Source organism: Amborella trichopoda, chromosome 11 (genome assembly GCF_054954075.1).
Source record: "Amborella trichopoda isolate Santa Cruz 75 chromosome 11, AtrichopodaSantaCruz75HAP2 v2.0, whole genome shotgun sequence".
In the NCBI taxonomy this organism is placed as follows: domain Eukaryota; kingdom Viridiplantae; phylum Streptophyta; class Magnoliopsida; order Amborellales; family Amborellaceae; genus Amborella; species Amborella trichopoda.
Window position 1 is genome coordinate 27,118,914 of NC_142346.1, and position 26,564 is coordinate 27,145,477.

General features: G+C 35.0%; 1 pseudogene; it reads right to left on the bottom strand.

Annotated features, from left to right (window-relative positions):
• Positions 1-13,026: 13,026 nt before the first annotated feature.
• Positions 13,027-25,501, bottom strand: LOC105420005 (cytochrome b-c1 complex subunit Rieske-1, mitochondrial-like; annotated as a pseudogene).
• Between the last annotated feature and the right edge of the window lie 1,063 nt (positions 25,502-26,564).

A 26,564-nucleotide genomic window follows, 5' to 3' on the forward strand; every position in this document is an offset into this window, starting at 1 on the left:
TGTTCTTTCGATCTCTCCCTCATGGAAGACCTTTGTGGCCAATTTGATGGCCAAAGATGTACCTACAACAGTGGAGGAGATTACATTTTTCATGGAAGAGGAAGAGCAATAAAGGATGACAATGGATGGACCATCTTCCAAGGTTCACAAGGTAAAATCTCACCAACCCTCATCTTCTTCTACTCTCTTACTCATTACTCCTATCTCTTCTTCTCTTCTCAACTCTTATATGGTGAATACATGTAATGTGAGAGTGAGTGGGAGTGATAATGCTAAGAATAAGAAAAGAAAGGGAAAAGGAAAATGGAAAGGGAAGCGGAAGCAAAAGGGAAAATCCTACTCCTCTTATCCACTTAGCCCTTACCCTCCTAAAACCCATGCCTACCCACCACACCATGCTAGCCCCATGCCTTTTAGGCCTAAACCACCATCCACACCCATGATGGTAGGTGGGAGGTTGGTTTGGCCTTCAAGCCAAAATTATTTAAAGGTGCAATGCTTTAGATGCAAGAAATACGGGCATACCCAAAAGTTTTGTAGGTATCCTCCTCATCTACAAAACCCTCATTTTACTTCTAAGCCCAATACCGGTAATCCTAAAGCTAATACCGGTGGAGGAACAAGGAAAGAGAGAGTTTGCGTGGTTCATGAGACTTTGATTACTAATGAGGTGGATGTGTGGGTTCTTGACTCGGGGGCTACTATCCATGTGACAAATTCAATCAAGGGCTTTAGATGGTTTTATGATGTCAAACACGAAAACCATAATCTTTATATGGGTGGAAATCAAATGAAAATGGTCTTAGGAAAATGGGACTATGTGTTAGAGCTCACTAATGGTGAGACTCTCATGCTTAAGGACACCCTTTATGTACCTGGGATGAGGAAGAATTTCATCTCGATTTCCAAGATGAGTAAACCCGGGTTTGTGCTCTTGTTCAAGGAGGAAAATGTCTATGTGCATGATGACTCTATTAATGGAGACATTGTTTTTGTAGCCCACTTGGTTCAAGGGCTTTATGAAATCAAAATGAAAAAGGAGTTTGCTTACATGGGTGATGATTTACAAAATTTTACTTTATGGCATTTGAGGTTACGTCACATTAATCTATCGAGAATGCATATTATGATGAAAGAAGGATTGCTTGATAAAATAAATATCGATTCTCATAATAGTGTGAGGCTTGCCTTAAATGAAAGATGGTAAAGAAGTCCCACCAAAAGGTTGAAAGGGTCTCAAGTCTTTTAAAACTAATCCACTCGGATGTGTATGGACCTATGAGTGTGCCTACCATGGGGCACATGAGATACTTCATAACATTCATTGATGACCATTCCCGTTTTGGTCACACCTATTTCATGAAAAATAAAAGTGAGCCCATAACCAAATTCCAATAATATAAAGTGGAAGTTGAAAACCAACTAGGTCGAACCATCAAAAACCTTAGATCAATAGGGGTGGGGAATACACCTCCCAAACCTTCCAAGATCTTTGTGTCTAATATGAGATTGTCCACCAAACCACAATGCCTTACTCACCTGAACAAGATGGGGTTGTTGAGAAAAGGAATAAGACCCTAGTTGAGATGGTGCGAAATATGATCAGTATCGCTAATATTGGATTAGAGTTTTGGGGGGATGCGATTCTAACCACTACATATGTCCTTAATCGGACTCCCACCAAAGTAATTCAATCAACTCCTTACCAACTCCTTATGAACCAACCTCCCTCAATAAAAACACCTCAAGGTTTGGAGATGTTCAGCCCATATTCTCATACCATTCCAAAATAGGTCTAAACTTGATCCTAAAACTATAAAATATGTTTTCATAGGATACCCAAGTCATGGGAAGGGTTTTAGGTTTTATAATATCTTGAATCGTAATCGAAAGCCTTGATGGCCATTTCCTTAAAGATGAATTCTTTGAGAGAGAATCAACCCAAAAGAGAGTAGACTTACATGAGTTTCAGCCTAACAAAGAAATTGAAACCATCCCACTTAGGCGAAGTGAGAGAATAAAGAGACCACCTACTTTTTTACTTACCTTGGGGAAGACTATGAGAGGATTAGTGAAGAACCCGATGATGAACATTATTCTTACCTATATGCTATGTCTTGTCCAGATAATAAGTTATGGAGGGAAGACATGCAAGATGAGATAAATTCAATCATAAAGAACCATGTATGGCAGTTAGTTTGATTACCACCTAACCTTAGATCTATTGGAAGTAAGTGGATATTCAAAAAGAAACTTAACTCTGAAGAGCGTATTGAAAAATGCAAAACAAGACTTGTAGCAAAAGGTTTTACTCAAAAGGAAGGGGTAGATTATTTTGACACTTGCTTACCTGTTTCCAAAATGCCTTCAATTAGGATGATCATATCCATAGCAGCCTACCTTAACCTAGAATTGCATCAAATAAATGTGAAAACCGCCTTCTTAAATGGTGACCTAGAAGAGGACATATACATGAACCAACCCGAGGGTTTTATTGTGAAAGGAAGGGAAAAGTTCGTGTACAAACTTAACAAATCACTTTATGGTCTCAAACAAGCTTCATGAAGGTGGTTCTTCAAGTTTCACCAAACCCTGATTAGATATGGATTAAAACCAAATAAGGATGACCATTGTGTATACCATAAGACCAATGTGATTGATGTTACTTTCATGACTTTATATGTGGATGACATTCTAATAGCTAGTAGCACCCTAGACCATTTAAGGGACACAAAGGCAATACTATCAAGTAATTTTGATATGAAAGATATGTGAGAGAATTCATATGTGTTAGGGATTCATATTATAAGAGATAGAGCAGTCCACACTATTCCATTATCTCAATCTACATATTGCAAGAACGTTCTTGAGAGATTTGGTATGAGTGAATCCAAGCCTATAGATACACCTGTTGAAAGGAGAGGAAAAATTAAATGTCAATATGAAACCAAACAATGATCTTGAGAGAAATGAGATGGAAAAGATCCCGTATCCGAGTGCCGTAGGATCACTAATGTATTTAACCATGGGAACTAGACCCGATCTAACTTTTGCTCAAAGCTTGATTGGTCAATTCCAAAGTGATCTTGATTAGAACATTGGAAAGCCGTGAAAAGAATCATGAGGTATTTGAAAGAAACATTTGATTATGGATTAACCTATGGCAATGTGAGTGAACTTAAAGTTTTGGGATATGCAGACTCCGACTATCAAGGAGACCCAGATGACTCGAGATCCATTTCAAGTTATCTATTTATTTATGGGGGTGGTGCCATTTCTTGGCGCACCAAGAAGCAAGACACTGTAGCCCTATCTACCATAGAAGCTGAGTATATGGCTTTAAGTTCTGCAACTTTAGAAGCCATTTGGATTAAGAAGTTCTTGAATCATCTTAACTTCAACCCTCTAAAACATAGAACTATTAGAGTCATGTGTGACAATCAAGCTGCAATAGCAGTGGTAGTTGAACCAAGGTTCCACAACACGTGAAGGCACATTAAAGCTCAATATCATAGAGTAAGAGAAGATATAGCAGCTGATGAAGTAGAAGTTAGTTACATTCCATCTGAGGCTATACATGCAGATCCATTAATCAAAGGCTCGGGGGCAAATGATTTTATAAGGCATGTGCATGAGATGGGTTTAAGGAGGTTGACATAGTTGTTATTACTTTGTCTAGTGCTTATGAATGATAAATCCATGGATAAGTATGCATGCTTTGATTTATTGTGAACAATAATGAGAGAGAGAGATACACGAATTCAGGCCTCAAAAGGCCAAGTGGGATAATGTTGGAAATATGGCCTACCGAGGCCTAAATTCCAGTAGTCCCTCATTCAGTGGGAGTGATTGAGAGATTGAAATCTTAGTGTCTTGTGAAATGGAACCCAGATTCTTTTATCCTGAGTACGCATGAAGCATCGAGAGTTCACGTGTTGAGAAAACAATTTCTCAAGGAGGTGTGAGGGTCACCTCCTAGTCAGGATTTTATAGGTTAGCGTCATGTTTAGTTGCAATCTGCCAGGGTTTGGACAATCCAAATGAGAAAAATAGAACTCGTGTACTTATTGGGAATGAGTGTTCCCCCTTTATGGAATGGTTAAGACTTATGAGACATTAGTCCATATCCTGACACGAGACCATTGCAAGACATGTGCATTTTCATTTCATACGGGAAGCCATTCTTTCAAATGCATTATCCGAGTTTGGAAGAGTCAGTGCATATGTGCTTTGAGAGGACCCCTGTAATTGAATTGGATCATGTCTCACAGGGGTACACATGTAATCCATTGAGAGCCGAAAAATCGAAATTTCTAGCTTAGTGGCTTTGATATGGCCAATTATGTATCCTTGCTTTAGACTATGGAACATAGGTCTATTGGGTCGATTTGAGACTCAGCGGAACATCATTCGAAACTAGCTCAATAGAGTACTTCGATACCTATAGTTATTAGCCTGAGATCTTACTATACTTTTTTTTTTGATTTTATAATGATTAGAAAAACCTAATAATTACTCAAAAATACTTTAATATTTATTATGAATTTTAGAGATTTTTTGGGAATTTTATTTGCTAAAAAAATAAGGGTTTTCATATTGTTTGGCTCAAATTCCACTTTAGTCATGACCTGGTAGTGCCATATGGCGTTCGAGTGACCATGGGGCTGCCACATGGCACCCCACACCTCACTCTAGGATCACCGCCTAGCTGGGCACAGATCCCTAGGTACGGGACTAGATTAGAATTTGGTTGCTTGTTTTATAAGGGGTTGTATTATGGTGTCTTGCTATATATTGTTATATATTGTTATATAATATTATAAATTAAGGCCCCCTTTTTATCACATGTCGTAATTAACTCACACATGGGTCATGCATATCATGTGTGAAGTTTAATTAATTAATTTATTTGATATTAAAGAGAAAATGCATTTTCAAATTTTGAGTTGAAAATATCGTCACACACATGTGTGAAGGGGACATTATCTTTAAATGATTGATTTGAAATTTTAGATTTATAAAGTGATTGACTTTGATAAAGAAGAATATCTCCACTTGTGTAAGCTTTGCCGATTACTTCTTTTCCCTTTAACCTTTGTGGTTATCTACTCTAATACATTATTAAAAAAACTAAGTGTATTTTTGTAAGGCCATATTGGATACAATTGAAACAAAAACATGGGCCAACGACAAAATGGTAAAGTGACATAACTTAGGGTTAGGGTGAGTGATAATGGTGTGCAATCCCATCCCTTCATCCTAGTCTTTGGATGGGGATGGATGGCTAGGTACATTAGCCTCTCATGTGCCTTTAGATTAATGCATCAAGGGTGTTGATTGAATCCAAAGTTATACTATAAAAGTACATCATGAGATCTCAAACCCTAACTATCTCAACTCTTGAACCATTTTTGAAAATTTTTGTTCCCCTCCTTCTTCTAAGGTTTTGTGAGAGAAAATTTGAAGAGAGATCTTTTAGAGTTCCATTAATGGTGATCTTGATGGTGGTTCTCCTTTCTTATGCTTAAGTACATAGTGTGCATTTATCAAGGTAAACTCCATTGAATTTTCTTTTTTCATAAGATCATATCCTTGGCATCTATAGTTACTAGAGTTTTGAATTTAGAAAAGTTTCATTGATTTTAGAATTCCCATTTGATCATCTTTCTCATCATGCTTATTCATAGTGTGGTCCTTCATGAGTTATAACCTATATGCATGAGAATCCATAATCATGCATAGTATCCTTTAATTAATTTACTTCAAACCCATCAAATAATTTAGTCTCAGAGTGTCACTCTATTTTCTGAACTTTATCATCATGTTTTTAGCTATGGGGGTTCATAATCTTTCCATACAAGGTTGTTTTGGTGGTCCGAGGGACCACCATGTGTAGTTTGGCCATAACTCTCTTGTTCTTTATCCGATTTGATTCAAACCTTTTGCATTCTGTTTTGGATGATAATTTCAGCGTGTTGAGATCTTAAGAAGTGATTTTAAGGTGTGTAATTTCTTCTCCTTTGGATTAGACAATCTTGTGAGATTGAACCACTTTTGTACAATCCGAAGGGACAAAATTAAGTCTTTATGAGGCCCGATTGCGTGGCCCCGACACTAGGGGTTCAAAATATGGCTTCCCTATTTTAATTTGTCATTCTAATTCTCTGTTTAGTTGATTTTATTCTTTATGAATTTGGTTAGATTAGTTGTATGATGTATTTAAGCTTTGAAACATAGTTTATGTAATTTGTGCTATGAAAGTGTAATTCAGAAGCTATTCCTACTTTATATATAATTGCCCCATAAGGGATTTGAGTTTATTTACAGTGGTTATACAAGGCTAGAAATGGTTGTAATTGTTATGTAAAAAGATTGTAACTTATTCACTTAACTTGGTTTTTAGCAAGTGGCTTGTTGAAGGTATCCATTTTGCCTTGTATTGCGGCTTGGTAATTTGCTCTAGTCCTTGTGTCCACTATCAATTATATTTATAATGAGAAATATATATAATTTGAAAAATGAATATAAAACCTATGTAGTTCTCTTAAGGGGAAAATGACTTGCATTTATAATTTACTAAAATTAAAAAATCCTTATTGTATTCATAATTAGAAATATGCACAATTTTATAGATATATCTAAAATCAATATATTTTTCTCATAGGGAAAATGATATGCATGCCAATGAGCGATATAACATTACCGAAACTTTAATCAAGTGCTTAAAAGATGTTTGTAGTATCACTTGGATATGCTAACATATGTTTGGAAAAGTATTCGATGGGACCGTTTATCTTTGGTACAAGGTGGTCATAATTAGTCGAAACCATTAGATGTGAAATGGGGTGGTTGCATTTATTCCATTGACCAAGTTCAAAGTTTTAAAGAAATTTTATCAAATATTGTGACATATCCAAGTTATCAAATTTCACATCGGATCGCTATAAGTAATTGTGATCACCGTGTACCAAAAGTAAATAGTCTCATTGTATACAATTCCTATGCCCTTGGACATACGTTCCATTGCTCTCGGATTTGAATATGGTATTAGGTATTCTAGTATAATTATTGTATGTGGATGGACCCTACACTACAGTTATTTTGACCCCATATACTTTAAAGATAAATGCGCACGAAATATATTCTTTCACAAGAACCAAGCTTCAATGATCTCACTCATGTCACGTTCTCTTTTATTCCCCTCAACCTTAGGGCTGAGTATTTACCGGATTTGAAACCTGAAATTTGGATCCTATCCGGATTTGAGTTTGGATATAAGATTTGGATCCAAATCCAAAATATTTGGATCCAAAATTTGGATCCGGATCCAAAATTTAGATTCGAATAGTAATTCAAGTCGGATTGGGTTATAGGTGGATTCAATTCAGATCCGACCTGATTTTTTAAAATAATATATATTATTATGTTTATATATACATATATATGTTATAATTTATATATTTATTAATTTATATATGTTATAATTTACATATAATTTACATATATATGTTATAATTTATATATTTATTAATTTATGTATAAAATATATACAATTACTTTAACTTTTATAATTATATTTAAACTTTATAATATACAAATTTGGAACTAATTTGGATCCAGATCCTATATATAGTTTTGGATTTGCATCTAGATCCGAATATTCTGGATCTAGATCCGATGTATACTTTTCGGATCTGGGTGGATCCAAAGCCGATCCGAAAAATTCTCAACACTTTGTTCTCCTCATAACCATCTCTCTATCTCTGATCCCCTAGTTTTTTACTTGTTTATTGAACACCCTAATCATCCTAATTTTGTTTACACCTATGAATCGTCCCCTCTCCCTGCTTTAACTTTCTCTTATAGAAGTTGAATGTGACCAAAATTAGAATGGAATCTAGTTCCCATAAATAGGGAAAAACTATAATTTTAGCCATCCATAAAAGTTCAACCCTCCCTAAATAAGAAATACAATTAATAATGGTCTTCAAAGGACATGGTTTAGTACAATAATACTAGATGGGCAACATGGGTAAAAAAACTTTATTGACACTTCTAAGCACTTACGGAGATTTCAGAGTATTTTATTGAGGTGCGGTTTGTGTAGAGCCGAGGCTCTAAACAGTCAAAGTAAATCGCATCTTCAAATAGTGTCAAGAAATGTGATTTCAATACTACAAATCTTTGCAGCTGCCTTAAAATATATTTTTCATCTTTAATTATAAAATTTAAAGCTTCAAAAATAGTGTAGATCGAGCATATTTATGAAAACTTGAAAATGTTGAAAATTGACGGTCCAAAAATATGTTACAAGATGCACTATTTCCAAAACTTGAAATCCATTTTTTTTCCCATGTCCATGCATCTTGATGTCGAGGTGGTCAATTTGAGGATATTTGAGCATCAAAATAACTTCTTCTAGCGAAATATTTGAGGTAGGCTCTAATTTGATTGTTTAGAGCTTCGCCTCTATATAAAGTCTTTTCCTTTTTATCAATATGTATGTTGTTTCAGGCACTTTTAGGTTTTTCTTTCTTTTAATTTTAAATGGCAAAATTTTATAATTAAAAATTATAATAAAATGAATAACTTTTTCTATTGTGAAACGCATCAAGGGAACTGCTGATATGTTTGCAACCTCGACTATCAAGCATCTTTATACATCTTTAAGCTTAAATAAAGAATGGCTCAAAATAAATTCACCTCCACTCTAGATCATTCATTTGATGGATGGCCAAATCTAGGTTTAGGGACTCAAAATCATCTTTCATTTAACTAATTACACGGAAGACCATTTTAAATATTTCACATCCATAACTTTTGAAAATCTTGTGGATTGTCCAATGAATAGTTGGTGGATTATCCCCATGTAATAATCTTTACCTTATTGTGTTAAAGAGAGAATGAATCAGTAATAACCTAATGAAAAATGTTTTGATAGGGCGATAGCCTAAAGCCTCACCCCAAAACTTACTTAAAATTGTAGTTCTGCATTGGAAAACCTTTGAATCGTCGATCTTGGTCTTGGCCGTTATGCTTGTGAAAAAAAATTAGGATTTCAAGCCCTGAAAATAATATACATTGTAACACATTATCCAGACCTTTCATTTCACCCTAAATATAAATGTTCATGGATTCACAAGATTTATACCATTTTTTGAGCTTCTAACTCTCTAGTCGGTGTTGGAAATTTATTTTAGAATCATCATGATGTAGGGAGAACTTGAAGAAACTTATCAGCAAGGAACACACAATTTTCAAGAAACCCTAGAATTTTCTCCCAACTAGAGCTCAAGCCTTAGGCTTCTTTTACAAAACAAAGTCTTTGTTTTCGTTAAATATACATGAATGACTCTCCAGCCCATCCATGTTGTTATTTTTATTGAAAAATAATTGTTTTCGACAATATTTGTCCATACAATTGAACTTTTGACCAAAAAGACTGGATTGAAGTATAACTTGAAACTAAATTCCCTAACTTTAATTAAAATATCTAAACAGTCTCTAGAATTCATAGAAACTAAAAACCTTATAATTAAATCCTAGAACTTAAATCAAAATATACATCTTTTAAAATTGAATAGAAACTAAAATTAAACATAAGTTTTCCCTCCATCATTCTCCCCTTGTTGAAGAAAACTCATCATCAGTTTTGAAATGTGCTAAGATGAATTCGGCATCGAAACCACTCTCTTTTTCTTTGTTGGCTCAAATATTATTCCGGTAAAAAAGATTCCTCAAGAAAAAAGTCCTGATATACATATTGAGGAATCCATGCAAATTTATCAAATTCAGTTATTCATGAACTCCCATTAGAAATAATGCAAGATACTCCAAACTCAATTTTCTGACCTTTAGAGGTTTTCTCAACAGCTATTTGATCACTTTCTGAAATCAGGGTTATAATTTACGGTTGAGACGACCACACTTCTACTGCGCTACTCTGATTCTAATGCCCTAAATTTGTTGAACGTTCCACCTCTTTAATATTGATGAGATCTTCAAAGGGCATGATTTTGATCAGTCCTCCTGCTGCCTTCTCTCCATATTCTTCCCCCTCTTCCAAAATATCTTCACCATTATATTGATCCTTATCATAGATCAGATCTCCTAAGAAATATTGTTGTTCATCGGAGTATATATCGAAGATTGGTGGTCAGACAATTTGTTGACTTTTCATGCGATCTATGTCAAAATAAAAAATATCATCATTCAAATCGAAAACCCTAGATTGATGTTCCCCACATCTAGGTCTTCTGTCACTATCATCATCATTCGACTCCACACACGGAGCACAAAGTGAAAAGGCTTATACTCGAGATCCTCTTGGGCTGATAGATCACCGTCTTACACATTATTGAGACTCGCGAACTGTTGTACTTGCCTTTCAAGTTCTTCAATTCTATTATCTATAGGATCACATAGTAGATCTATGAAAATCCCCATTCTATTGTCCCTTCTCGCAGCTATAGCTTTGTCAAAAGTACAAACCCTAGACAAATAATAAACAACAATTGCTGAAATCAACAAGATCTAGGTTGTTTTGGCAAACTTTGGTCAAAATCAACAAACTCGAGACCCCACTATAAGTTCCCCTCTTTGTCGTTGACCTAGGCTACCAAAAGAAGTGGTGCTACAGTAACTTTTTACGTGCTACAATAACTTTCGTACTGCTAAAGTAACTTTCGTACGTGCTACAATAATTTTTGTGTAGATCGCGGGTTCTGATACTACTTGATGTATGAGAGAACTTGAAGAAACTTAAAAAAATCAGCAAGAAACATATAATTTTGGAGAAACCCTAGGGTTTTCTCCCACCTAAGGCTCAAGCCTTAGTCTTCTTTTACAAGACAAAATCTTTCTTTTCTTAAAGATGAATACATGAATGACTCTCCAGCTTATTCATGCCCTTATTCATATTGAAAAATAATTGTTTTGGACGATATTTGTCCATATAATTTAACTTTTAATCAAAAGGTTCTAACTTAAGTATAACTAGAAACTAAACTCTTTAACTTTGATTAAATTATCTAAACAGTCCTTAAAATTCCTAGAAACTAATAACCCTAGACTTAAATCCTAAAATTAAAATCAAAATATACATCTTTTAAAATTGAATAGAAACTAAAAATAAGTATAAATTTTCCCTCCATCACATCACCATGATTTTCTAATGCTCAAAGTGATTTTCGAAAATGATTTGAGGTCAGGTTTTACTTCGTTTTCATAAAGCCTAGGCCATATCATCCTTTAATCAATCACAAGGAAGGCCAATTTAAAATATTGGTAGGGCTGTAACCCTATCAAAATAAATAAAGCCTCTTTTTTAAAACTCACCGAAATTTGTAGTCATGGCTTCGAAAAACCTTCAATCGATCATCTCAACCTTGACCATTATGGTTGTGATAAAAAAATCAAAATTTCATGCCCCAAATAGTATATATTATAACACATCATATATACCATCCATTCGTCCTAAAAATAAGTATTCACAGATCCACAAGATCTGTACCATGTTTGAGCTTCAAATTTCATCATGAATGTTCGAAATTGATTCTACAGCCATCATGAAGGTTTTGAATGCCCAAAGTGCTTTACGGATTCGAGGTGAAGCTTTACTCTATTTTCATAATACCTAGGCCTTATAGAAACTGCATCTTTTAAAATATTTCACATCCATGCCTTCCGAAAATCTTCTAAATTGCACCCATATAATAGTTGTGGGACAATAGTCTTTGCCTTTTTGTGTTAAAGAAGGGAGAAAATGAATAAGTAATGACCTAATCGGCAAACTAGATAAAAAATGAGCGGAGGGATATCAAAACTTAGGCCAGCCTTACTTGTATTTAAGGGTATAAAACTCAGAATTTGTTTGTCTTTTTGATGACTCAACTAAGTTAGAAATATTGGCTGAGTTTAGCCAGATTAGGCCCAATTGGGCGCCATTCACAAGGCAAGAAAGAGGTTTAATAAAATGCAATATAAAAGACTTCGATATATTAAGAGTTTTAACACTACAACATACTGATCATCTAAAATATGGAAACAAACATATAAAAATTCTCTTGATACATATAGCACAATGAAACAACATAATTAGATCATATCTTTTCTCAAGCAATCAAAAGCACACATGCACACTGCTTAAGAACTCGGTGTTCAAGAAAACCACGGTAAAGAAAAAAAAAGAGGCATCAAATATTCCCCGAAATTTCATAAAATCCCAAAGCCCCTCCTATCACTACTGTTGTGCTCAATATGGTTTTCACAAGTTCGTTGGCATCAGCAACTGCTTTACTATTAGAGTAGGAAAAAAAAAATCACCACATGCAGAAACCCACCATTTTATTCAAGATTACAAGTTGCATGAGATTGCAATGCTCTATGCCTCTAAATAAGCACAATTGAAATACTTAAGAAAAAAAAATAGATACAAGACAAATGAGAAGAATAAGGTATAGCAAGTTCTTACATGGCATAGTAATCCATCAAAAAAAGGCATTTCCACACACCTCAAAAGGCTATATGGCCATGCACCCCAATTATTCAGGGGAAAGCTTTCTATCCTCTCCCTACCATCCAGCCATCCATTTTTGATCGAGAAAGCCGCTCATCGTTTGATCTTAGATCCGACGTCTTAAAGTATTTTATTTTTAGTTTTTTAATTCAAATTTTCTGAATATGAAATTTGGTACGTGCCATCTTCTCATTGGGGCGCACCTATATAAAATATTAACAAATATTTTTTCAATAAAATAAAATGATCAAAATACCCCTTGAAACTTTCAAGGGTATTTTGGTCATTTTATTTTATTGAAATTTTTTTTTATATTTTTCGTTAGTACGAGTTTAATAGAGTGGGCTTCCAAAATTTGGTGTCACAATAGCTTATAGAAAAAAAAAAAAAAAAAAAGTGTAGAAATATGACATTGTGATTGGAACAATTTTAGCTCTATATTAAAAAATAAACAGTTGGACAAGAAGGAAGATAGAACTTCTATGTTGTAGGGAAACATGGAAAGCTTTCCCATTATTGAGTTTAAATCGAGCAGAAGCCGGCCAAAACAAAGATCCATATCATCAACATCGACATTAGTCAAGCACAATATCCCTCCTAGCCAATGAGCAACTTGTTTTCATCCAAGAAGTTATATAGGTCGGGGAACTGGAAATTATATGGTGCCGGGCCCTTCCGAATCCTTCCAAAAATGTCATAGTGGGATCCATGAAAAGGTCAAAACCAATCCCCGTAATCACCAGCATTAGGCAAAGGGATGCACCCTAAGTGGGCCCACACACCGACCACCACAAGCTACTCAGGGTTCTTGACCCTCTCTTCATCTGGTTGTGGATCTCTCAATTGTCCCAAATCAACGCTCTTCGCTAGCTTGATGTCCTCTTCAGTTCTAAGGCGAATAAAAACAGGCTTACCCCTCCACTTGACTGTAACACTGGATCTCGGCTCGATGCCCAGAGGGGTCAACCTCAAGAGAGGCGAGGGCAAGAACATCCTTACTTGCAGACATGCTTAGGATGAATTTGAGGACCAAGAGGCGAGGCATAAATGAAGCGACCACCAGTGAGGACGAAGTAGGCGAAGGCACGTTTGCTAGGGTCGCCTGGTGGCAAGTGTTCGTGGGTATGCTCATCATGAGTGATCTTCGAGGTGGGGTTCTTGATGGCAGCAACAGTGGCAGGGACGTCAGGGAGGCTGAGATCCTGCTTGGGTGCGAGTGTCTCCAAGGAAAAACCTATCGGAACTCACAACAGGGTGGTTAGGAATGGTGAATGGTCTCTCTCTACATCTCCCTCACACACACGCGCACACACGAGCGAAGAAAAGAAAATGAAAAGATCAACATTGATTAGATTAGACTGATTGGAATTTGAGGGGGGAAAATGAACAAAGAAAATTGTTTGGCCCCTTCACTTGGTTGTTTGGATATAACAAAACAAACAAATATGGCCAAAGTATGGATTTCAGGTCACACATCAAAAGCAAATAATGATGGTTTATTTTCTGCTTTTGCAGAGTGTCGTACTTTACAGAATAATATGGATTCACGTGAATTTTGAGAGGGAAAAAGGTTATAGAAAATGTCAACCTTATACCATAGAAGTAACCTTATACCATAGAAGTAAGATGCAACTCAAAAACCCCATAAAAAAAAGGTTGAAAAACTTTTCAGAATAATATGGGTTCACGTGAATTTTGAAAGGGAAAAAGTTTATATAAAATGTCAACTTTATACTATAGAAATAAGATGTAAGTCAGAAGGCCCATAAAAAAAAGTTAAAAAACACTCCAAAGATCAACTCGACTTTGACATATGTAGATACGGAAAAGACAAATTTCAAGTCTTGTAAATAGGACATCTTCTAACACATTATGAGGACCGTTCAGATTTTCATAGATCAAGTCATTGTGCGCTATTTAAGGAGCTTTACATTTTATACTTGGGTGAAAAAATATTTTTGGAGATTTTTGGCACCTAAACTGCATTCTCAGCAACATTTGGAGGTCCGCAGCAACGTTTGGAGGTCCGCCATACTAGGATACTTTAAGGTTGAAGCTTCACACAAACCACACCCTTTTGAGAGAGAGAGAGTGTGTGAGAGAGAAAGAGAGATTCTGCAAACAAATTAACAAAAGAAGCTTCTATATCCCAATCAAATTCCGATATGTAAATTACCGTATCTCAGAAAACAAAAGCTAACAATGTTTGCTTTGATAGTAAATAATGAGCAGATCAATTATTGACAGATGCAGAAAGCCATAAGAATAGAATATTTCCACAAAAATTCTATGACAAGAATCCATATAGGAGATTATAGCCACACTTGGTTGAAGAGAGATGAGAAGCAGGTGCAGCAAATGAAATGTAGTGAGAGAAATGCATCATCAACAGAAAAAAATCACGGGCCAAGACTGTATTCTCATGAAATACAATAAAACTACATGAAATTTCACATAGATGTTAGACAACATCAACTAATTTGGAATAAACTCTCTTTTTTTTAAGAATGAAAAATTGGGGAGTAAATGCAATGACATGGGAAGAGAAAAAAATATTTTCCTGTGAAATTTATAGTGAAAGCATGATCAAGTGGCAACGATTGGATTTCCACTTAAAAGGTGAGACATGTTAAATTTTATAGTTTCTAATTTAAAAAAATCTAATTTCACCTTGAATAAAATCACTCTAAAATTTATAAACTTATCTAAATTATAAATTAAAATTGTACTTTTAAAAATCATTTTTAGTTTATAATGTGTAAAAACCATTTGTAGCTGGAAAAACTTCTTTTGTCTAAATAATGTTATCAAAATCAATTCTGAAGTGTGATTTGATAAATTTCCTCTCGAATTACATTATTTTTCAATCTACATATGACTATACATATTTAAATTATCTAGACAGTACTTTAAATGATCAAATTACCAAGGTAAACCCAAAAGTACTCTCATTATTAAAAGCCCGAAAAGTACTCTCGTCATTAAAACATTAAAATATTGATATTTAATTAAAGATTTATACTCGTAATATCATCTTACAAATAGAATTATGAAATGTTGTTTTTTGACTTTTAATAATTTTGGTGTTTCACAATATAATGATAATTGAAATTTAATTCTGACAAAGTTCACACTTAAAACTTTTTTAAAAAAGGGGCATCTTTTACATTGAATTGGTTTCTAAAATTGCTTTTATATATCAATCTAAATGGTCAGAATCACTTGGAAATTAATATTTTCTCATTAAAAATAAAAGGTAAATTTATGTAAGTATCCACCATAGTTTTTGGTACTTAAAATTGTCCTATGTTCATGTGCAGCATGCTTAGTATTTCAACATTATGTTTTTTATATAAATTAGACCGGGTTTGAATTTTGGGTGTCCATATTTATCACCATTATGCATATTTAAAAAATAGAAAAATAATAACAATAAAATAAAAATATTTGTACAAAATTTAGGTATATTTTGGTTATTTTATTTATTTAAATTAATATATTGGTATTTTTATAAGTTCATTATGGTTAGAGTGTGGAAATCCCAATTTTTAGCTTAATCCAATATAATAATAAAAAATTAAAACTAAAATATATTATATTGCCTAGAAAGGTGGGACACGAGCATAAAATATGAGGCATTGATGAAGACTTTTAAATTTTACAAAATACAAGGGATATTATGTAAATTTCTCGAAATAAAATGAGGCATTTGAAAATCAAGGTTCAGTCGAAATGATACATTAAATTTTATAATTTTATGTTGTTAAAAATTCAAATTAAGAATTGATGAGAGCTATTTATCAAAAGTTTAAAATTTATTAAATTATCAAATTAAAATTAATCTCGATATAATTTTAAAATTTATAAATAGAATTATGAAATGTTATTTTTTGAGTTTTAACTTTTAACTATTGTTTGGGCTTAGCAATATAATGATAATTAAATTGGACAATATTTTTAAAATAATTTGAAAAATCAATTTTGGTGAATTAGTGGCAAAAAAGGCCACTGCCCATCTTTTATTAAAAAAAATTAATATTTTACTCTAAAGCCCAAATATATTGTAAAGGAAAAGTATATAATGATATCATTTATCTTTGGTATAAGGAGGTCACAATTAATCTTGACCATTGGATGTGAAATTGGATGGCTTTATTTATTCCATTGACCAAGCTCAAACTTTAAAAAAAAATTTCTCAAATTTTGTTACACATGCAAGCTATCATATTTCACATTATATTGTTGTAAGTAATTGTGACCTCCTTGTATAAAGATAAATGGTCTCTAACTTCATTTATGAACAAATACTCCAAAAATGGTCATTTGGGGCTCTCTTGGAGAAGTTGGGCTCTCGATGGTTTAGATTCTTAATTGTTGGAGATTTTGTGTTGAGTGCCTGAGCTAAACTCTATGGAGAGAGAGAGCTAAACTCTACAGATATAGAGAGAGAAACCCTTGAATGGCCTTGAAGAAAGCCTCAAACCAAGACAAAAGGCACTTGATTTCCATCCTTGAGCCCGGTAGGTGAAATTCAGTCATCAAAGGGGCAAGAACCAAGGTTTAGACAGAATTTGAGGCTAAGAAAGATCAAAATTGAATGCAAATTCTAGTGGTTCATTTTTAGTAAGAAGTAGAACTTGTATTCCTCTATTTTTGCCTCCCTATTGTAATTGTGGAGCTCTATGGAATTTACCTTTAACATTCACAAAATTCAATGCAAGTGAATTTAAAACACAAACTCCGGGACAATTGGTGAAGATTGAGAAGGAGAGCCACACTCCCTATTTTCATAAACACAATGTCATAAACACAAGTAAGCAAAATTAGATACTCGCCACAATATTTTGCTTTTTCTTCTTCTTTTTTTTTTTTTTTTTTTTTTTATCAATTTTAGTGGGAATGATTGTGACCTCCATGTAAAAAAGATAAAGGGCATGACTTGTATAGAGCCCAGGCTCTAGACAATCAAATTAAAGCCCACCTTCAAATAGTGTCAAGAAATGTGGTTGCAATATTGGATAGCTTTGACTAGCCTTAAAATATATTTTCATCTTTAATTATAAAATTTAAAGTTTAAAACTTAGTGTAGATCAAGCAAAACTATGAAAACTTGAATAACTTAAAATTTGATAGTCAAAAAATACATTGCGAGATGCACTATTTCCAAAACTTGAAATCCATTTTATTCTCAAGTCCATGCATCTTTATGTCGAGATGATCAATTTGAGGATATATGGGCATCAAAACAACCTCTTCTAGTGAAAATTTTGAGGTAGGCTGTAATTTGATTGTTTAGAGCCTAGGGTCTATATAAACTTGTCCCAAAGATAAATGATCGGCAATCGCTATAAAAAAATTAGGAGTTGGTCTCCGAATTGATAGAAAGACCTATGTGATCTTTAGCCAGGAAATACAATTTTTTTTTTAATAATAATCACCCGTTATAACTTTGGCAACAAGATCACTCACAAATGGTCTTTTTACAAACAATAGAAATTCCAAAAAAATAAATGACACATCAATAAAATAAATCTCAACTACTTGATGTCATTCATACAACCTAATACTATGTTTGAGAATATAAAATAAAAGAGAAAAAAAGTAAAAAAGAAGATGCCGGAGATTACCTCAACCGGGCTTATTATACCCCACACCGAGTCACCACATCCAATGGGGTAGGATAAGCGGTCTAGCTTCAATCTCGAACCAAAAAGTTAAGTTTGGTCAAACTAGGTAACCACCCTTAAATCTCTACAAAACCCTAACTCCAAAATAATTAGGCTCAAACCCTAATTTTCCCAACCCATAAATCTTTAAGTCAAGAGAGAGAGAAAAGGAGACCTAGGGTTGGGGCATGCCCCCTATGGGTCTTAGGAGAGAGAAAGGGTTAGAGAGAGAAATCCTGAGAGGAGAGAGAGGGGCATGGCCGTTAGGGAGGAGAGAGAGTTTATGAGAGAGAGAGAGGTGTGTAGAGATGGGGGGAGAGTACCTTTCTTTATAGTGAAATTTAGGTCCAGGGTTTCACATAGTTTGCCACTTTCTTGATATTGAATATGGACCGTTAATCAATGTGACTTGTGGGGTGAGAGATCTGAACCATCCATTCCATAGATAGGCCATTAACATTATGGAAGGTACATGAACCATTATCCCCCTTTCCTTAAACCATTTTTCCATCAATATATTTAAATAAATTAAATCAATTAAAGATATCATGCATTCCATAAAATTGCATTATCCATTTCATATATTTTATAAGAATATATCAAAAAATATCAAGTTAATATTTACTATCTTAAATGGATAAGATATAGTCAATATTTACTATATTACAAATTGACCATATGCCATAAGATACACTTTCCATAGTTAAATAACTTAAACACAAAGCTATCAAAAGGAATCCAAAGGGGTGGGGCGTGCCACCCTTTTGTGACACATGTGGGCCCCCACCCACATGCCACATGATGGGCTCATGTGCACTTTGGGCCCCCATGAAAATTTATTAAAAGTCTTAAAAATAAATAAAACGAATTAATATATATTTAAATTTTTACAACTTCATAAAATCAATAATTGTATTTTTATAAGTCCAAAAATCATAAATAAAATATTGAGAGCTTAATAAAAATTAAAGTAATAAAACTACAATCATTTCAATAATAAAATGAATGCAATTAAATTAATATGATGGGAAAATGATCCATATGGTTTTAAGAATTCAATATGTAATTATGGGGTACTCCACCTTCAACTGTGGATTACACCACACTAGCTTTATCGAACCGACCCAGTGTTTCCCTTGACCTACAGTCCAAGCAGGGGCTCATTAGCGGGTCATCAAAGTCAGGTCGATGAATCAAGGGGTCACAATCCCTGTCTGTGGATTACAAGTCCTCCCCTAGAGACGAGTCAAGGTCACCACGACCTGATGCAACCACAGCTCTATGGATCATAGGGGTATCTCTCGCACATGCATACGTTTCACCCAAAGGTGGATATCTGGCTTTCCCGAATGATCTATCGATATGCATGCTGTATGATGGAACGTGGATGAGGTTTTGACCCTCGTCTGAGTAGGCCTACCATCACACACAAGGATCACACAGTCCCTAGGCTCACTTGTCTAGGCATATGCTCTGACCTCATCAAGGGCAAACCCTAAACCCTCCTCGGTTAATTCTGTATGCCCAGGTACCTTGGGTTTTCCAATAGACTGGCCTAGATCGATAAGCACAGTCCGGTATAAGCAAACATCATTTGTTTAGTATGATCCTCGAGGGATCACACACGCACTGAGTTTATGTTTCACAATAAAAGTATTTCAATACACACTCATAAGGCCTTTAAAGGCCACATAAACTCAACACGAATCCCAAACATACATGTTAGCGTATATATCCGTATATATACGGATGCATAACTGTATGGGTCTATGGGTATACTTCTCTTGGGTGCATTACATATGTATTGTGTATATCAATACACAACATTATGGATACCTATAGGTATAGGTGTCTAGTCAGTAAGTATCAGTATCAGTTAGTTAATAATTATTAGTATCGGTTGATATCTATCCAGAACTACTATTAGTCATATATGTACATTGTTAATTATTATTGAATACAGAGTTCCCACAGTATTTTGAGTTTTTCACATGGTATCAAAGCCATAGATTCCTCGGCTCAGATTTGAGCTAGCCAACCTCAGATCTGATGTCAGGAAGGCCAATATTTGTTCCGAAAATTTCATATGCATCCTCATCTCTCTCTTTCAAATGTCGAAGTCTCTTTCTCTCTACTAACAAATCTGATTTTCTCTCTTACTAATCGCCCCCTTTCCATGTCCAAAGTTTCCCCCTATCTCTCCCTACAATGCTCTCTGTTTACGGGCAGGCTTTCCCTTCTCTCTGTCTCCAGATTCTATAGCTTTGCCAAAGTGAAGTCTTCAAAATGCAGCAGCTCAGCAAAACCCAATACCTAGAGAGACCATTTATGATGATCTTCTCTCTCTCTTTCAAATCGATCTGTTTTCTTTCTCTCTCTAAAGTCCAAATAAGATGATGCTTGCGGCTCACCAAGAGGGGATCTGAGTAAGCGTTGCCATATAATCTCGAACTGTACATAGTGAATTAAGTGCCCTCGAAACTTTCCCATTTTCCACGATTTTCGCTCTCTGTGTTCTTTTCTCTCTCTATATTAAATATTACCATGAGTTTTTACATGAGTTAATGTCTGTAAGACTCACGTTCCTCTGCTTTTCCCTTCAAAAATTTTCTACTTTTCACCGTTCTTTCTTCTTCTCACCCCCTCTCTTTCCCACAAATATATATCTGTAAAATGTCTCTCTCTATGTGGAGAGAAATCCACAACAAGTTCATATTTTGATCTACATTTCTGAAATTGCTATTTGTAAAATCCTGATTCAGTGTAACCATTCTTTCTTTCTTCACGCCCCACTTTCCATTTCTCTCTCCATTCTCCTCCTCAAAAATCCCAATATATTTGTTTCTCTTTCTTTCTCTAACTGATCTAGCACATCTCATCATGGTTTTTCCATCTCTCTACTGATCTTTTCTCTATTCTCTCTCTCTCTCTCTGTCTTCTTCTAATCTCTCTCACATCTCTCTGCCCCTAAAATCTCTGCCCCCAAATCTCTCTCTGTTTCTCGGTCTCTCTTTGCTTTTTCAATCTCACGATCTCTCTACTTTCTCGGTCACTTAGATATTCTATCTCTTATCTCTCAAATCTCTCTCTTATCTCTTGGCCTCTAATGACATACCCTTGTTGATCTTGATCTAAAACCCTTCTCTAAATCCACCTCTGAAAATGGTTGATTTGCACCATCTAACCACCGAGTTGTGTTTTCGACTCTCTGATCTCTCTCTACCGAGTCGTGTTTTTTACTCTCTGATCTCTCTCTACCGAGTCGTGTTTTTTACTCTCTGATCTCTCTCTACCGAGTCGTGTTTTGACTATTTGATTTCTCTCTCCCGAGTCGTATTTCATGTTTCAACTCTCTGATTTCTCTCTGTCGAGTCGTCTTTCAACTCTCTGTCGAGCTGTGTTTCGACTCTATGATCTGTCTCTTTGTCAAGTCGTGTTTCAACTCTCTGATGTATTTTGGATTTTCCTGTTTTCAACTCTAAATCTAATATCCAATTGTTGGTACGTCGCTTATTTTTATTAGCTCTTCCATGGGCCTCTTGTTCTTGATCGTATTTCTCGATCCCGAATGTTCCAAAGGCATGTTTATCTGATGTTGTTCAAGTTTTTCGTTACTTGATCCCGGTTGTGAGGTTTGAGGCTGTCGTCGTCTGTTCCTGAGGCTTGAGGCCATCTGTTCCTGAGGATTGAGGCCGTCAGTTCCTGAGGCTTAAGGCCGTCTGTTCCTGAGGCTTGAGGCCGTCTGTTCCTGAGGCCAAGGCCTAATGCTTGAGGCTGTCTGTTCTTGAGGCCAAGGCTTGAGGCTTGAGGCTTAAGGCTTGAGGCTTGAGGCTTGAGGCTTGAAGCCGAGGTCTAAGGCTTGAGGCCATCTGTTCTTGAGGCCGAAGCCGAGGCTTAGCGTCATTCTGTACTTCTTGTTCAAGCAAGAGACCACCGCTTCCACTACTGCTTCTACTACTTCTATCGGTCACGTCTTACACCTGGAGACCTGAAAATCGAACTCAATTCTTTTATGTAACTTATTGTTCAAACTCCAGCTGCTTTGTGTCAAAGCATCTTGAATTTGAGGGGGAGTATTAGTGTATATATCCGAATCTATACGGATACATATCTGTATGGGTGTATAGGTATACATCTCTTGGGTGCATTACGTATGTATTGTGTATATCAATACACAACATTATGGTTACCTTTAGGTATAGGTGTCTAGTCAATAATTATCAGTATTGTTTAGTTAGTAATTATCAGTATTGATTGATATCTATCCAGAACTGTTATTAGTCGTATATTTATACAGGTCTTGTACATTCTTAATTATTATTGAATACAAAGTTCCCGCAGTATTATGACATTCTCCCAATACGAACCCCAATATTCCATCCTGAATTTCGGTTGTGTTTGTGCATCTCATGTTAAAATTCTGTTTCGAATCCCATAAACTCAAGATCTCAAAACTACAAAATTATAAAGAACCAACACCCCACGTTTGATTGCACCCATTGTTATGAAAATTTCGTGATATTATAAAATCCAACTTGATTTGGCATGTTTGATTGCACAAAATTGTGTCATGGAATAATACACTAAAACCGTAATGAGCATCTTCTTACTTGTCAGTCAATTGTTAGTATTTAAAAAACCACTAGGCCAACTAGGAAACGCCAATGGTGGGAGTAGGGCCCCTATCATGCTGGGCCCGGACCAACGAGAAAAGACCGGAAAAACATTTTGGCCCAATTTGGAACAAAGAAAACAAAAATTTGAAACCATTTTGGCCCAATATCCTATTAAACCCGGCTTGGCCCTAGGCTTTATAAAAACAAAGTAAAACCTCAACTTGAACCTTCGTTTGGAAAGTACTTTGGGCATTGTAAATCTCTATGATGGATGTAAAATCAACTTTAACACCGACTATGAAATTTAAAGCTTAAAAAAAGTGTAAATCTTGAAAATATGTGAACACTTATTCTTAGAGCGAAATGAAGAGTCTATACACTATTTTCAAAGCTTGGAATGCTTCTTTTTTTTTCAACACCATGATGTCCAGGCTGAGATGATCGATTTGAAGGTTTTTATGCCAAAATTACAATTTTAAGTGAGTTTTGAGGTGAGACTTTGTTTATTTTGAACGGACTGTAGCCCTATCAAACTTCTTCCTATTTTTTTTGCTTTTATACTTGGGTGCTTTCTAGTTCAAGGAGACTTGGACCGGTCAACTGCGGTTTTGAACCTAGGCAATTTTAAGTTGGCCCCATTAAACAAAAGGGAAAGTATTCAAAGAGACCATTTATTTTTGACTTAAGGAGGTCACTATCACTTTTGTTTGTTATATTTCAAATTAGGTGATTGTGAGTGTGTCATTGACTATATTCAAAGTTTATATATATATATATATATATATATATATATATATATATATATATATATATATATATATATATATATATATATATATATATATATATATCAAACTTTGTATCACACCCCAAGCCATTCAATTTGACATCCAATGATTAGTAGCTATTGTGACCACCTTGTATCAAAGATAAATGGTCTCATAGTATAAAACCCCTAAAGAAAATATGCTCATCATATTTGATTATGTGTGGTATATAATAAGATTCTTCCCTATTTTATAAAAGATAACAAACACTCTTGGATGGTTGAGGGTTGTGTTATTTCTATACATAAGTATGATGATTTTCTATTTTTTTGGACTTTAACCACGGCCAGTGGTAAACTTTGTTACACAGTTGCACATCCAATGGTTAGGATGATTGTGACCTTTCCCACCATATGTAACTAGTGTTTTTACAAGCTTTTTCTTATAGATATAGTTCATATATGGTTTAAGCTTTATCAAAAGGGAATGTTTTTATACTTCTCGTACAACATATAAGATATATACTCTCCCCCATCCACCCGTCTAATTTAGATCAAGTGAGCCACACCGTTTGATCTAGATTCGACACCTTAGAGTATTTCATTTTTAATTTTTTTGACAAATTGTATGAATATGAAATTTGGTACATGCCATCTTCTCAATGGGACACACCTAAAAAAAATATTAAAAATAATTTTTTGATTGCCAAAAAGAATTTCAAGAGTATTTTGGCCATTTTATTTTATTAGAAATATTGTTTTTATATTTTTGACAAGTGAGAGTTTCAAGGAGGAGTGGACGCCCAAAATTTGTTGCCAAAATATTTTGTAGAAAAAAAAAAAAAAAAATAGCATAGAGACATGAGATTGTGATTGGGGGTCATCTCAACCATTCATTCAGAATGGATAGCTGGATATGGGAAGTATATAAGTTTTACGCAGTAAAGAAAGCGTAGAAAGCTTGCACTTATGAAAACAAAGTTAAGCCTCACCTTGGAAACTCATTTGTAAAGCACTTTGGGAGTTGAAAATCTCCATAATGACTCTAAAATTAATTTCCATCATTGACTATAATAATTGAAACTAAAAAAAGCAAAAATATTGTAGATCTGCGAACACTTTTTTTTTGGGTAAAATTGATGGCCTAGATAATAATACACTTTTTGAGAAATGATCCTATAGAACCCTGCTCCACCCATGTGTGTTGGACCCCAAAGGATCACCATTAAATTTGACATGGACATATAGAAAAATCAAATCCCACACCCATGTGATAGCTTTTCTAGAGATTCGTGCTAACTTTAATGGTGATCCTTTGGGGTCCTACACACATAGGTAGGGGAGGGTCCTATAGGATCATTCATACTTTTTTTAGGGCTTGAAATCTTAATTTCTTTTTACTACTATAATGGTTAAAGTCTGGATGATTGATTTGAAGGTTTTTCAATGATAGAATGTAATTTTTGGTAAGTTTTGAGATGAGGTTTAGTTATTTTGATTTTATTTTCCTTTCCTTGATGATGTTTCTATAAGGCCTAGGCTTTATGAAACCAAAATAAAGCCAAAATATGCGTGAATTTCAAGTCTTTTGCCCCTTAAATTTTTCTATGGGTATGACACGCACATCTCTCTCTATAAAAATGCTTGTGCTCAAAGGTTGAGGTTCTCTTTCCAATTGATGCAGTCGAGATAATCGCCCTCGACTATCTTGAGCAATCTACTGCATCACCAATGGAGAGTAGAAAAGACCATGGGCATAAGGCCACAAAGTCCTTCGACTATCGCTCTTCTTTCTCATCCATCTTGGTTTCAGTTTTGGGGTTGGGATTCTTTGGCTACAATGCCTAAACAGCAGCTTCAGGGCAGGCAATAGGCCATGGAAGCCTGAAGCCTTTGAGAGGAGGAATTCCCTCAAATTTGCCACCATGGGGTCCATAATTGCACTCACCTTTGCTTTCTTGGTGTACTTGTGGATCAGTGTTCCTCGTGCCTTGGAATGGGGTGGCTAGTGTAATAACTTTGATGAGTGGTGAGGGCATGACTTTCATGTATAAGAGCCTCAAGGAGAGTACTTTGGATGACAAGCCCAAATAAGTGGAGGGTGCTTCTAAGATATGATAGAGAGAGAGACTGTACCGGCTACAAGAAATAACCTCATGATAATCAATATAGGTCCTCACGGTCCATCAATGCATGGTGTTCTTCGACTCATAGTTACTTTAGACGGTGAAGTTGTTATTGATTGTGAACCCATATTAGGTTATTTACACAGAGGTATAGAAAAAATTGCAGAAAATGGTCATGGATGATATGTAAAAGAAGGACAGATGATCTAGCCGGAGTATATAATAACTTTCGTTTGTTTTTTGTTCAATTTTTTTTTTTCTTCACGGTCTAGATCACTCACAAGAAGTCCTTTTATAATATATTAACTTCAAATAAAATAAAATAAAATAGGATATCAAGAACTTGAAGCCATTCAAGCCATCCTTTTCATTAACAAAAAAAAAAGACACAATCTATGCTTGGGAATAAAAGATATAATAAATAAATATGGAAGAAACAAAGAGGGTACCAGAGATTACCTCAACCATTCTTCTCACACCCCACACCGAGTCGCCACCTTCCGATGGTACGAGATCTAACGATCAACCTTCAATCTCAACCGGGAAAGCAAGTTGGACAAGCCACACCAATGGAACATGAATCTCTTAGGTGAATCCCCCTTAACAACCTAGTTTGAGAGAGATATTCTCTTTTTAATACACCATAAACCCTTAGCCATAAATCTATAGTTGAGAGATGAGAAAGAGAAGAACTCTATAGCCGCAAAAAATAAGATTTAGGCTTTCTCTAAGATTTCTATGGTTTGCCACATCTTGTGGATTGAATATGAAACATTGATTTTGGGTGACTTGTGGGATGAGAGATTTGAGCCTTCAATTCCATAGATGGGCCATCAACATGCTATGGAAGGTGCTAGAACCTTTTTTCCTTTT